Source organism: Oratosquilla oratoria, chromosome 26 (genome assembly GCF_046742065.1).
Source record: "Oratosquilla oratoria isolate Oo_2021 chromosome 26, ASM4674206v1, whole genome shotgun sequence".
NCBI classification, from domain to species: Eukaryota; Metazoa; Arthropoda; class Malacostraca; order Stomatopoda; family Squillidae; genus Oratosquilla; species Oratosquilla oratoria.
This window is the reverse complement of record NC_134802.1, coordinates 33,229,212-33,245,099: the sequence shown is the minus strand read 5'-3', so window position 1 is coordinate 33,245,099 and position 15,888 is coordinate 33,229,212.

The following is a 15,888-nucleotide window of genomic DNA, read 5'->3' as shown; positions in this document are numbered from 1 at the left end:
ATGGATCGAACTGCTGACTTAACAGGGAAAACTTGAAAAGAGCATATGACACATTTTGTAGAACAGTGAACAAATTGGTTTAAAAGATACAATTATTTCTATGCAGAATATTAGTATATACATTCGTACATATTCAGATATTGATATTGGCAACGTATAACCATTATTTAAAATATATCTGCATAATTGTATTTACAGGAAATTACATACTCTGTGCGTAACTCTTAATAAAAAAATAAAAAATCTTAAGCAATTGGGTCTGCCGCACATCTACCATAAATTTTACTTCTTTCCATTTCATTCTTTCCTTCCACTAAACCCCCAAACCCCCCCCCCTCCCTCCCTCTCCCCCATCTTATCTATCCTGCCCTCTAACTAAGGCGTGACGTTGCTACAAATCTACTTAACGATGAGCCATTGTGCGTTACCTCTGGGGGCCCCTGCTGCTCCTAGATCCCCTAATGTTTCGCCTGGGGTCACAAGACGTCCAGTTACCATGTGTGGCCGCGAGGAGGCACAAAAGGGGTCTTGGCGAAGGAGAGGATGTGTATCGGCAGGGTGAGACCTTTGCCCAGCAACTCACCGGCTCGCACAAGGCTAGCCAACGGCAGTAGCTGAAAGCAAGTGTATTTGAAGCGGAAGACTTAAAGCTAACTTATAGCTACCACACTAGACGCATGAAATTACATAAGGATTATATAATTACTATATTGTATTGTATATGTGTTATGTATGTGAATGTATACTGTACATCATATATATGTATGACATGTGTACTATGTATGTTTATCTACAAATATCTCTTACAGATTAATTTGGATTCATTCATGAGATTTCCATATCTTGGTGATTGATTTATTTAGATTCCACTATGTCCTGCGCCATATTCATCTCTCTGTAACTACTTCAGTTTGTAAATTGCTTGCCGCCATTAGGCGTAATAAATTTATCAAATCAAATCAGCATGACATTGCGAGTCACACACATTTACTCACATTGTGTACAAATTTACCAAAATTGGAAGAGAAAAAAAAATACAACAATGGCGAATATATTTCCCAATAGACAACTCCGAAAACGACGACTGAAAGTTGATTGAAAAGCTAACTTCTGTTGAGGAAGATAAGAACCGCTCGTCGATGATGTCAGCCGAAAGAAAAGCCTCTCCTCTCTGCATCAGTCTTTCTCAATGTTTTACTTCATGAGCCCAGGCTTACGACTGTTTTGAGCTCCCAGACCATCTTATTTTTTACATAAAATCGTTCGACATCCGTGGCCTCCCTCCCCCAAATGATAATTTTGGAACTGTTATTGCCCCACCATTTTTTTCCTGTTGTCTTTGATTTTGTTTATCTTAGGTTAGGTTAGGATATGTTAGGTTAGGTTAGATTAAGTTAGGTTATGGCCCCCACCTAACCTAACCTATCCTAACCTAAGATACACAAAATCAAAGACAACAGAAGAATAAAATAAAAAATTAGTGATGGGGCAATAACAGGAAAGTTCTTTTTTTTTTTTTTTTTTTTTTTACTTGAAGACCCCTACTCGCAGGCAGTCCATAGATAACCCGTTTGTAAACAACTGCTCTGCAGTTCCTCTTTGGAACATTTCAGTGCAGCTTCTTGGGTTGTTGTTGCCTGAAACACTTCCTGTGTTCGATGTTTGTTGCAATACGCTGTTCTTGTCATTCATCGATCTAAAAGAAGAAACGATCATGGATTTATGACAGTATCCTCTTCAAAATCAAACTACGGCAACTTTCAACCTGTACCAGACTTAATGCATATGTTGCATTTTCTAACAATTATTCCCCGCGTACTACGATTAGGTACATTAGAAAAATACACACACGCGCGCGCGCAATGTATTTGCTTTTAAATTATCTTAACCAAGGTAGTGTGTGTATACACTGTATCCGCGTGTGGGGAAGTGGGAGGGATGTGTGTGAATACCTTGTTGTACTGTATTACAAGGAGCTGGAGCTGTACTCAGGGAGTTCCCATCTCTGCCTCCATTCATCAAAATTTGCTTTAAATTCGTTTATGGCATTGGCTTGGATTAAACGTTTATCCAACTTGTTCCATAAGTGTACACATTTTTTAAGTCGGGAGGGGGAATCCAGGTTAATCTGTTGTCGACTATTAACCCAGAAATGGGAAGGGTGAAGTTTCCTAGTTGAATCAGTGTGTGTCTTTGGAGCAAAGTCGTCTGTTGAGATGCATGGTGGTGGAGAAACGATACCCATGGTCAATCAGTAATGCACCAAAGTTACCTCATTTTGGAGAAAGACGTTGGTAAGAGTACGATGGATTCTAATACAAAACTGGGCCGGCAGTAATGTTCGTGGGATTTTTTGTTGTGTCATCTATAGCTACGGTGAGAAGAATGCAAAGGACGCTTTCCAGGGAAACTTCTTGTTAAGTATGTGACGAGAATTGAGTTGTTTCTATGAGTACTCGTTATTTTCTACGGGTTAACAATTGAGATATGAAGTCAGTTCCTCGAAATCCTGGAAGGAAAACTTTATAGAGGGCCCATCGTTTTCGGGTCCTGCCATATTCTAAAGAAAAGAAGAAAGAAAAAAAAAGTGATTGGCACATTTAATGGAAAATGCAGCGCAATTATTTTTCCGGTTTGCATTACGACGCCTGTTGTTCTGTGTCCAGTTCTTCGCAATCCTGTCGTCTTACAAGAGAACGGCGTTCTAGTTGCCATGAAAGTAAAAACTTTCTTTTTTTACTAGAAGTTTCCCGAGATAGTTTGTAAGGGCAAATGGACGGACGTTCTTTGGAGATGTTTTGTCTTTTCCTGGTTTGGAGAAGACGATGACGATGGCTTCTCTCTAGGCCAGTGGTTCTTAACCTGTGGGGAATTCCCCACTGGTGGGGAATGACCGGTCGGACAGAAGAACCGCTGTCTTTTTTTTTCTTTTTTTTTTTAATCGATGTGTTTTTCTTTCTTTTTTTCTGGTGTCTTCTTATTGTCACATTTCGTGAATTTGTTTCCACCCACAAATAATCGATAGTGCTTCAAAATTTAATACATTACATCCAAATGTTGACTTACTTTACAAATCACCATTTACAGACTGTTTTAATAACAAAAACAACCAATATATGAGGTATTGTAAGTCATGTTTGGGTAAAAGTGACCTCAGCTCAGTCCGCTCGTGACCTCAGCTCAGTCCGCTCGTGACCTCAGTTCAGTCCGCTCGTGACCTCAGCTCAGTCCGCTCGTGACCTCAGCTAGAGACCTCGTTTTTTCTGCACAGACACCAGCTAGCGAATACCTGTGAAATTTATATCTCCGAATAGTGTGAAGTGATTGTGTTGTGTTTTTGTGATTGTATTGTGTTTTTGTGATTGTATACGTATAGCGCTATACAGTTACAGATATAAGATAAAGTGCAGTGTTCTATTTAAATTCAAAACCGTTTTCTGTTACTATACTCCAAAGGTAGGAGAAATAGTATAAGGTAAGCAGAGTAAGCTTCGCGTATTTAGTTCATTAGAGACCGCTTTGATTTTTTGTTGTTGTTGATTTGTATTTTCTCTTTGCCGTTTTTATTGCTGAAGAGAGAGCGAAATGGCTTGTGAAGGTTGCGTGAACCTAGAGGTCCGTCTCAGGATGTGTGAGGAGGAAATTCGTCTTCTCAGGAGTGCGCTCTGTGAGAAGAGTGAATCCTCCCCACAACCCAAAGAGCGTTCCACTTCTTCCCCTACTGTCACTGCCATGAGCGAGTGGCGCTCCGTGGGGTCCCGTTTGTCGAACCCGCGTTCGGTAGACGTGTGCCCTGTGGAGCAACCGCTGGCTCTAGCCAATCGTTTTGCTCTACTGGAGGATGAAGTGGCTGAAAACCAGGAGTTCTTGGTGGTGGGGGACTCCATGGTGCGAGGCTATGACGACATCCTGCAGCGGAAGACGAAGCGACGTTGCAAGCTTGTATGTCAACCGGGCCGTGGGATCGTCGATTGTACCCGGTCCATCAGGGAGCAAGGACGGAAGAACACGGTTACGATTGTTCATACGGGAAGTAACGATGTAGGTGGGGTGAGATCAGAGGAGCTTGTTCGGAATTACAAGGTCCTCCTTCAGGAGATGAAGGAACGTGGGAGCCGTCACGTAGTCTGTGGGATCCTCCCGAGGATCCACGCAGGCTCGTGTTGGAACAGTAGAGCCATAGGGATCAATGATAGGATATCGCAGTTGTGCACACAATTGGGATACCACTTTCTTGATCCTTGGTATCTCTTTTCTAGGCGCCATGACCTTTACGCTTCTGATGGGACCCACCTTACCCGCAGAGGCAAAGCTGTTCTTACAAACCTCATTGTGGGAGTTTGTAATGAACTAGCTCCTTTTATAGGGTAGAAGCCCAAAGGGAAGGGGAAATAGAGTGTACTTAGGAAAACAATGTAGAGTATAGCATTAATGTAGAACAATATGCCAGTATAGGACAAAATATAATTTTAGGATATAATGTCGCTAGAGGACGAAATGTCACATTAGGATGTAATGTCATAGGACAAAATGTCGCAATGGGATGTAATGAGAGTGGAGGACAAAAGAACACGATGGGAAGTAATGATAGTGGAGAACAAAATATCACGATAGGATGTAATGATAATGGAGGAGAAAATATCACGGTAGGATATAATGTCAGTGAAGGACAAAATATAATTTTAGGAAGGGATACCGGACAGAATGTCAACGAAGGCCAAAATATCATGATAGGATGTAATGTCGCTAGCGGACGAAATGTCACATTAGGATGTAATGTCATAGGACAAAATGTCGCAATGGGATATAATGACAGTGGAGGACAAAAGATCACGATGGGAAGTAATGATAGTGGAGAACAAAATATCACGATAGGATGTAATGATAATGGAGGAGAAAATATCACGGTAGGATATAATGTCAGTGATAGTGGAGAACATAATATCACGATAGGATATAATGATAATAGAGAAAATATCACGGTAGGATATAATGTCAGTGAAGGACAAAATATAATTTTAGGAAGGGATACCGGACAGAATGTCGATGAAGGCCAAAATATCATGATAGGATGTAATGTCGCTAGAGGACGAAATGTCACATTAGGATGTAATGTCATAGGACAAAATGTCGCAATGGGATGTAATGACAGTGGAGGACAAAAGATCACGATGGGAAGTAATGATAGTGGAGAACAAAATATCACAATAGGATGTAATGATAATGGAGGAGAAAATATCACGGTAGGATATAATGTCAGTGAAGGACAAAATATAATTTTAGGAAGGGATACCGGACAGAATGTCAATGAAGGCCAAAATATCAAGATAGGATGTAATGTCAGTGGAAGACAAAAGATCACGATGGGAAGTAATTATAGTGGAGGAAAAAATATCATGTACTTTAATGCTCGTAGTATTAGGAACAAATTTCAAGAAATACAGGCGTATGTCAAAATCGAAAATCCCGATATGATAGGAATAACTGAGACATGGTTAAATGGTACAGAGTTCGAAGCTGAATTTAATATTGCGGGATTTAAACACTTTCATCAGGATAGAAACCACAAGAAAGGTGGGGGTGTTCTATTGTACGTTAAAAACAATGTTCATGCTTGTGTTTTAGAGAAAGTGAAACAGGATGCATATGATAGTTTGTGGGTTGAGTTAACCCAAATGGACAAAAAATGAATATAGGTGTAATATATAGGCCAAAGACATTATCATTAGCAGACGACCAACTGTTATTTCAAGAACTGACTAGTTTCTGCAACCGGGATTTATTGATAATGGGTGATTTCAATTTTACTGACATTGATTGGATGACCCTTGAACATGGCCATATAGGTAGTCGCTTGATTGATTTTCTTGGTGACAATTACTTAATTCAGCATGTAAAAGAGCCCACAAGATATGGAAACTTACTCGATCTTTTGATCACTAGCCGCGAAAGCATGGTAACTGATGTAGAAGTCGGTGAATCTGTTGCAAATAGCGATCACAACTTAGTTAGATTCAAACTCCTAAATAATTTTAGAATAGATACTTGTGTTTCTAAAATACCCGATTTCAGTAAAGCTCAGTTCATAGGACTACGTCAGGAGCTTCAGCTTACAGATTGGGAGGCAAAATTAAACGAAAGACCTGTAGATCAGATGTGGGAAATATTTCAAAATACGCTCACTAAGATGATTCAAACTTACATTCCTTTTAAGGACAGACGTCCCCCAAATCAGGCTCGCCCAAAGTGGCTCGACAAAGAAACTGAAAAAAGTATTGCTAAAAAGAGACAAGCTTATAAGAAATAGAAGTGCTCGGGTGCATGTAATGACTATGAAACTGATGTATCAATACAGAGAGATTAAAAAAAAACAATAAGAAAAGAAAATGACAATACGAAATGAACATCGCTGATAAATCCAAAGAGAATCCCAAAGAATTCTATAGTTACATTAGAGATAAAAAGGTTGTTAGGAATCACATTGGTCCACTATTATCTGCTGACGGTCAACTTGAATATTCAAATGAAGGAATGTGTAATATCTTAAACAATTACTTTAGCTCGGTATTCGTAAACGAAACACCTCAAAGTGAATTCCAAACTGAAACCTGTGAAAAGTCTGGGGTAAACTTACTCACTACGGTAAATATAACAAAAGAAAAAATTAAAAGGTGTATAGACAAACTCAAAGTTAATAAAACACCAGGCCCTGACGGTTGGCATCCAAGAATCTTAAAGGAAATTAAAAATGAGATTGTTGTTCCATTAGAAATTATTTTCAAGAAATCCATCATATCCGGAGATGTCCCAAGAGAATGGAAGCTAGCTAACGTTACTCCCATATTCAAAAAAGGTGACAAAAAGAAGCCAAATAACTATAGGCTTATAGCTTTGACTTCAATCGTAAGAAAGATAATGGAAACTATCATCAGAGGTGCTATCGAACATCATTTAGAAAGTAACCGTTTGATAAATGATAGCCAGCATGGTTTCAGACGGAAACGTTCTTGCGTGACTAACTTACTCGAATTCTACAACACAGTTATCTCCAATTATGACAAAAGAAACAATATAGATTTAATATATCTAGACTTTGCAAAAGCTTTTGATACCGTCCCACACGAAAGACTACTTACTAAATTAGCTTTGCATGGAATAAGTGGTAGCCTATTAGGTTGGACTAGTAATTGGTTGAATGGTCGAAAACAGAGAGTTGTTTTAAATGGAAAAACTTCTGGATGGAAAAGTGTTGCAAGTGGAGTTCCTCAGGGTTCCGTTCTTGGTCCACTTCTTTTCATAGTATATATAAATGATATAGACCATGGACTAAAATCTACTGTTTCCAAATTTGCTGATGATACAAAACTGTGCGGAGTGGCAAATGATCACTCAAACCAATTAGATATTCAAGTAGATTTAGATCAATTACAGCAATGGTCTGAAAAGTGGCTAATGAAATTTAACACAAGTAAATGCAAGGTAATGCACATAGGTAAAAATAACAGTAAGTACGATTACAAGTTATTTGGTAATTCGTTAACAAAAGTGGATAGTGAAAAAGATCTCGGCGTAATTATCAGTAACGACCTCAAATCATCCAAGCAGTGTATTTCAGCCTCTGAGAAAGCAAATAAGATTCTGGGACTGATTGCGCGATCCTTTGATTTCAAAAGTCCATCACTCATTAACAAGCTATATAAATCGTTAGTTCGTCCACATTTGGAATATGCTGTTTCCGTATGGTCACCGAATCTCATTAAAGACATTGACAGACTGGAAAAAGTACAACGGCGAGCCACAAAACAGATTCCAAATATCAAAAATAAATCATACGAAAATCGACTAAAACACATGAATCTGTTTTCCCTAAAAAGGCGTAGACTCAGAGGTGACTTGATACAGGTCTTTAAGATTTTAAAGGGAATTTACAATCAAAAGTGACCAAATTTTCACATTGAATGAGAATCAGACAAGAAACAATGGTCTCAAACTATCCGGAAATAGATTCAATTTGGAAGTAGGTAGAAACAACTTTGCCAACCGTGTAGTAAATGAATGGAATAAACTTCCTGCACAGGTAGTGCAATGTAGTTCAGTTCGAAGCTTTAAGAATCAGTTAGATAAATACCTAAGTAAGATGCTGTAATGATTATAATTTATCTTATATTATTTGTTTTTGTTTTGTTATTATTTGTCTGTCTGATTTTAATTTATTTTGTTTGTTTTGTTATCATTTGTCTGTCTGATTTTCATTTATCATTAGTTATATGTCAATTTATCATTATTTACTATTTACCTGTTTGTTTATTATTCAACTATACCTATGCATTTATTTATTTTATTTGTTATTTACATTATTATAGTTTTTATTTATTGTTTTATTATTATGATTTTTTTTTCGCATCCGACCTAGATATGGATCAAAAGGTCTCCTGTCGCCATGCTCCGCCTTTGTAATCCTTTGTTACACTAAACACTGCATGGGTTATAATCGAATTTGTCAAAGACCGATGCTGTGGTGGGAAATGGAGAGTCGGCTCACTAAAAAGTGGGGAATTGGAGAAAAAAAGTTAAGAACCCCTGCTCTAGGCAGTTGCAAGGTTATCTTCTGTCCATATTATGTTGAAGAGGTACAAAGAAGACGCTGTGGTTGGGTGAACATAAGGATGAAGGAGACTGCAAGAGACCATAAGGCCTACACTAGGCAGCTCCGTATCCATCACCACCTGTCATCCCCATCCGTAACGTTGTCTAATCGTTTCTTAAAACAACTGATAGTTTCAGCGCTCACTACATGGTTACTAAGTTTATTCCATTCGTCGACCACCCTATTAGTAAACCAATTCTTGCCTATTTCCTTTTTAATCATAAATTTGTTCAATTTATAACCACTACTGCGAGTCCTGCCCTGTTGTTTTAATATGATGACCTTGTTTGCATCACCCTCGTTAAAGCCTTTGATCCACTTGAACACCTCTAGTAGATCACCCCGCACTCTGCGTCTTTCCAGAGAGTAAGTTAAGGTACGTGTGCATGTGTCGCATCTTGTTATTCATCTGAGCTCGTGACAATTCTCCTTCAGTTGGAGAAGGAAATGTTTTCCGCTTCTGCGATTGAAGGCTGATGTCGTGGGGGTGGGGATGTTTTTTTCTTTTCTGTAAAATCTAAGGTGTCTTTTGGGATATGAATTTCGGTCCGTAAGTTCTGTGGTTTTGTTAGGGATTGTCACTGTGTTTGCTATTGTTTCGGCTACTAGGGGTAGAGATATGGTCTGACCAATGATTGGGAACAAGGGCAGGGAGAATATAGGGGTGTTTATATATATATATATATATATATATATATATATATATATATATATATAGAAACATATACACACATACATGCACATAATTACATTTTACAATATTTTTGGGATAGGAGTTTGGAAAGTGATTGTTGAAATGCAAGTTCGCCACGAGTTCCGGCATGTACATGAATCGTTGGTTTGTGCTCTTTTTTTTTCCAGGATTGGGCGTTTTTAAGTCAGTGGAAGGCCATTCTTTGCTATACCTGTGGCGCAATCTGGATTTCACCAGGGGACCATGTGTTGTGACGTAGTGTTAGCATTCTAGATTGTTCTTGTTTTTTTTGTTTTTTGTTTTTTTGTTTTTTTGTGGGGAGGAGGGGGAATGCAATATAGCGACATTGGTTTTGTGAAGTCTGATTCTCCCTCCCCGTTTTTTTTTTTGTTTTTTGTTTTATCACCCGTCATCCTGGAGCCAAGATATGAGGGAGGGAGTGGGGTAAATAGGAGTACAGCATGTGGGGGATGGAATGGGTGGAAGTGGATTTTATGCCTTTGTTTTTTGACTACCTCCCTTGTAAGGGGGAAAAAGCCATTATTATATGTATGTATTATCCATACTATGTCATGGGTGACCATGCTTGGGGTGGCTTCCCAGCTAGGTTAGTTTCAGAGGAGCTATGTTTAGTACATATTTTCTAGCCCCTTCTCCATTTGGGATGAGCAGAGTGGATCCTGAATAGGACTGCTCAGTCATGTAAGTTGCTGCTGAGCTGTGCCACTACATTTGGGGTGAGCAGAGTGGATCCTGAATAGGACTGCTCAGTCATGTAAGCTGCTGCTGAGCTGTGCCACCCCATTTAGGGTGAGCAGAGTGGATCCTGAATAGGACTGCTCAATCATGTAAGCTGCTGCTAAGCTGTGCCACCCCATTTGGGGTGAGCAGAGTGGATCCTGAATAGGACCGCTCAGTCATGTAAGCTGCTGCTGAGCTGCGCTACTCCCCATACTCACGGAGGGCAACCGCTGAGCCTACACCACCTGCCATGAGAACTGTGACGAAGGGCTTTCACAGACCATCTTCTGCCCCCACCATTGCTGGACTTATCATTGGTTGGGAAAATGAAGTTATTGTTAGTGGATAAGACGGTGACTACATATTACTGTCAGTCTCATTTACTTTATCATGCTTAGCATTACCCAAGGGCACTATTTGGAGATGGTGAGGAACATCTGGTTTTCCTTCAAATGTTTCAAACACCGTTTTGATACATTTGCCTCCCTATTCTAAAGGAGATAACATAAGAATATAAGAATGAAGGAGACTGCAAGAGACCATAAGGCCTACACTAGGCAGTTCCATGTCCATTACCTCATGTCATCCCCATCTATAAAGTTGCCTAACAGTTTCTTAAAACAACCGATAGTTTCAGCGCTCACTACATGGGTACTAAGTTTATTCCAATCTATTAGTAAACCAGTTCTTGCCTATTTCCTTCTTAAACCTAATGACAGGGTGGATAAGGCCACAAGACCTAGAACCATAATTCATAGCTGATGGGAAAACCTAACCCCTGATAAGTAGGATGGAGGGTCCCCATGGAATGAAGCAGTAGGAGTACTTCAGCTCCAGCTCCTGGGCCCTTCTGTGGAAATGCTATGTCTTGCTGCATTGCCCCAGACTAAACCAGTGTGGTGGGGGGACAGACATGCTCCTTCATTCATGGGAATCTATGATGAGGGAGTCAACGAATGGGTTTTGGATGGGTGTATCTTTCTGACTTGCTCACCCCTTTCTAGAGACTTTTTGGTATATACTGTATATGCATGTTCGTATATACAATACTATGAAGGGACTAGTAACAGGTATCAGCATGAAGTGGTCCTGCAGGATGGACACTAAAGCAATCATCTTAAAAATAATAATAAAAAAAAAGCCAACTCCCTCATCTTCATCAGGAGGTACAGCACCAAGGGCCTGATACTCAGTCTCTGGACTGGACCTAAGACCTTTATCAACTTCAACTGTACTTTTTACACTTTCCACACTCCTCCCCATAAAGTTGTCTAATCGTTTAAAAAACGATTAGACAACTTAATGGATGGGGATGACAGGTGGTGATGGATACAGAGCTGCCTAGTGTAGGCCTTATGGTCTCTTGCAGTCTCCTTTATTCTTATGTTCTTATATAACTTTCAGCTGGTGACACAGAAACTCCCACACTAATGCAACGCAAACAACAATCTAAAGCTTCTTCCCAAAGAGATCTGTGGAAGGGTCTTAGGATCACTGCCAGCCACTCTAGTGCTCCAGGTTTTTCCACTTAGTGAAACTGGAGGCAACAATTTATCAAATCATTTACCAGGAATACAAATGTCTCAAGAATGATACACTACTCCATTCATAACATCTTTCTGGCTAAAGATCTGCCATTCACAACAGCTGGTATTTCGCTATTGTTCAAACAATTACTAACCTGTCTGGCAAGTTTACCTCATATTCTAAGCAAGGGGAGTTTAGTTGGCAGGTTTTCTTGTTGGAAAGTAAAAAAAAGCCTTTTCAAAGTTGACATAAATTAAATCTACACTGTTCTTTTTGTCATAGGTTAGTCATTCAGCCTTGGGGGTAAATTTAGATAAAAGTTTTACAAATGCACCAGGTAACACTTTCCAATACTGAGGAATACTTACCTCTCAATTCTGGCTGCTCTTGGGTTATTTAATTTCTATCGATGTCTTTGTTGTGCCCTTTGATCATGACCGAGTGGCCCATTCACATGCAAGGTATATACATACATATATCAAAGGAAATAAACTCATCTGCTGGGATTCAAACCCCCGCCAGAGCGGAATGCTTCATAAGGTGAGGACTGTACTGCCTGTACCAAAGGCTTTTTCCCCCTACACGGGGGGTAGCCAAAAAGAAAAAGGCATAGAAACCACTCCCACCCATTCCATTTCCTATATATTCCACTCCCCTCCACACTCCTCCCTCCCTCTTATCTTGGCACCTCCTGGATGATGGGTCATCCCTGCATCCTGTCCACTGCCCTGGGTCAGAAGCAGTGTCGCAAGACACAGCACATCCACATGCAAGGTAATCCTACATAGTAATTTTGCTACTACCAGGTGACTTTATTCAACAGAGGAAAATCTCTTCACCTCCATAGGAACATGAGCTCTTTCATCCAGCTATGATGCAACTCACCCAAAGTAGCATAATCCATTCCCTCCAAATAGCATAGGGATGATTAAATGTTTGCTCAACCAAAAGGATAATCACACAGCACAATTATAATTGGCAATAATATTTTATAATATAATTAAATTCAACATCACAGAAATCCTTAACATCATCATCATAATGAACACAATCTGTGCAGCAAGTATCGGCATCATCACCGCTCACTTGCTATCATCAACATCATCATATTCATCGCAATCTCATTCAATAGTCATCTCTAGAAGCATCGCAAGCATCACTAAATTACTATGATTTGTTATAACTGCAACTTCACCATCATCATCACCACCAGACGCACACACGGAAGCCTTCCCCTCCCTCCCCTCCCCCCTCCCCCATGACACGATTTCGTGTCGAGACAAAGACCGCAATGCTAAACAGCCGGAGCCTGAAGGCACAATCGCTCAACAACCAAGACGGTGGTTGTGTGACCACCCCACATTGGCAGTATCCTGCTAGATGGCACCAATTTCAAACTATACTGAAGCACTGTGTAATACTAAACCACTGGACTTCCACAGCATCATCACATTAAAAAGGGACTTTCATACCGACACGAGAAACTCGTAACCAGCACTATCAACATTCGCAACGGTCTGTTCACTTTATGCTCAGTTAAAAACATCACAAACGCATTGTGAAATGGACCTGGGTCAGGCATTTTTGCATAAACTGGACAATAAAGTTGTGCGCTTATATCTTTAATCAATCAAGAGGACTAGGAAAGAATAATGGCACTTACCAGATAAGTAACACAAATTTGACAAAGTATCCTAAACAAATGCACAACTGTGTTATCTTTATGTATCATGCAGTAATGAAACTTAGTTTTTGTTTATGCAAAACCTACCACCCATCTCAAACCCTTATCACTCGTGAAATCTTTAAATACCTGCAACTTTCTGGTTCCAATGAAAAAGAAAAGAAAAAGAGAAATAAAAAAGTGAAGGAATAAAAAAAAAAGATACATAAAAAAAAAGGAAAACCAGCCAAGCACCTGTGAGCGCACACAACTAAACCAATGAAGTGTGTCGTCACAATGGTTTTACCATCCCAAATATAAAACCAAGTTCATTCTACAAAACAGTCCAAGTCTCCTCATATCCCTTCCAGTCCAGCGATTTACACCAAAGTTGAACTGGACCAAGCTTGAAAATTTGATAGCCAGTTCTGATGATTCTTATATGAAAAAAGTCATTCTTCCACAACATAATTACACAGATTCATGGAGATATACACCAGCCCATATGCATGAACACATATGAATGCAAACATACCTACACATGTACACAAACACATGTGCACACATGCGAATACATTATCTATATAGGCTCTCATCTCTTGCTCAACTGCCTATCTTACATCCCACAAGTTCTTGATTACATGTATAAATTCTGCCTTGCTTGATAAAACAGTATATACGACCCATGGTATATAGCGGCGGCGGCGGCTCTCCTATGGTGCTGATTCTGTATGGTGGTGGCTGTGGTGTGGTGTGATGGTGGCTCTGGTGTGGTGGTGGCTCTGGTGTGGTGGTGGCTCTGGTGTGGTGGTAGCTCTGGTATGGTGGTGGTTCTGGTATGGTAATGGGGTATGGTATGGTATGGTTGTGGGTCATGGCTTTAGACATTGTGTTGTACAGCAGAAGAGGTGAAATACGTAGTAGTGGGTGAATTGGTGAAGTGGTTGTTGGTGGTGGTGGTGGTAGTGGTGATACAAGTGGTGGCAGTGGTTACGAAGTGGCAGTAGTGATATAAAAGTGATGGTGATGAAAGTACATCACAATGGTGGTGATGAGGGCAATGTAACTGTAGTGGAGATAATGTAAGAGGTGATAAAAAGGGAGGACAGGCTGCATAATGGTTACTGTGTATGTGAGCATAGTGAAGATCCAACAAAAGGGTGAGGAGGTGTGAGGGGGAGGAGATGGGGGGAAAGGGTGCAGGGAGGGAGGATTCAGAAGCTTCTGGGGTGATAGCAGGTTGGGGTGTGGGCAGAGAGGATGCACAAGGAGGGGAAAGGTTGAAAGGTAAAGGCAATATACATTTTGTTGACACACTTCAGACTATTTTACTATTACTAATGAGGTACAGGAAAAAGGCCAGCTTGAACAAGATCTCAATTGACAACAGAGCCATTCTGACCATCTGTCTCCTCATCTTGTCGACTGCACAATAAAACTGTCTGCCTTGTGCGACAACAAAATCTATAAAGCGTGACTTAAATGTGAAAATGTCAACCTGCAGCGACCCTTCAAATCTTTCTCTCCATGGCAGAACCCAGCTTCACAAGTAGTTTATGGTACTTGTTTACCTTCAGTCAAAGCTTAGCCCTGTGGCAAGTTACCTAGACAAGTGGTAATTACCTGTGGCTGTTGGGGGGCTGAATCCTCACCTCTATGGTTATAAAGCAAGATCTATGCCCAATACATCAGGACAGCACCCAAGCCAGTCTGACCTGGCACTGCACATCTGAAGGCTGATGGTAGGGGAGATATTGTTATTCATCTCCACATGCCCCTACACCCAAGCTCACTTGCCGAGTGGGTTAGGGCATCGTTACTTGCAGCGATGGTCAAGGGGATGGCGGTTCAAATCCTGCCACCAACGAAGTTGAACTAAGGGCATGGTTCATTAAATTCCACACTTCAAAGTCTGTAAGGGGCAACACCCTAGACTCCCGATAGGGGGGAGCTTGTGACATTAAGCCATATCATCATCATATCATCTCCACTGTAGCAACCAGACCTCAAGGGATGATGAAAAGCCACCAGGTGGTGGGGAAAACTAATAAGCTGTTGAAGAAGGATCAGAAGGTTGTGAGAAATCACCAAGAGGTGGACAAGAGTCTTAAGCCGTGGGATAAAGATGGTGAAAGAAAAAAAAATTGGAGAAGGGTCATTAATTAGTGAGGAATACATGTTGATAAGGGACTGCAAAATGGTGGACAACAATCACAATGGCAGCGAGAGAAAATGGGATACAGTGACGAATTATAGTGTGGTGGTAAAAAGTACAAATAGGAGGCAAGGGGTCCCTGGGCAAGACTGAGCGGTTACTGCAGAATATAAGAGCTAAGGGATTATAGATAGAAAAATTAAGGAATATGGTTAAAGCTTAGTTCAAGGTCACATACAGTGTTAGGGTCTTTAAGATTTAAGGGAGCAGATTTTGGGGACTGTCACAAAGGTCTTGGGGGCACGACAGTTCTGGGGATTTGACAAGGAGTCACTAGGACTGCAGACCTCACGAGACCTACTCTGAGGGTGAGACCAAGAAGTCACATGATATGAAGAGTACTTTATCCCTCTGACATGGTGAGAAACTTTGTAGATTTTACTCTGGATGAAGATATCTTA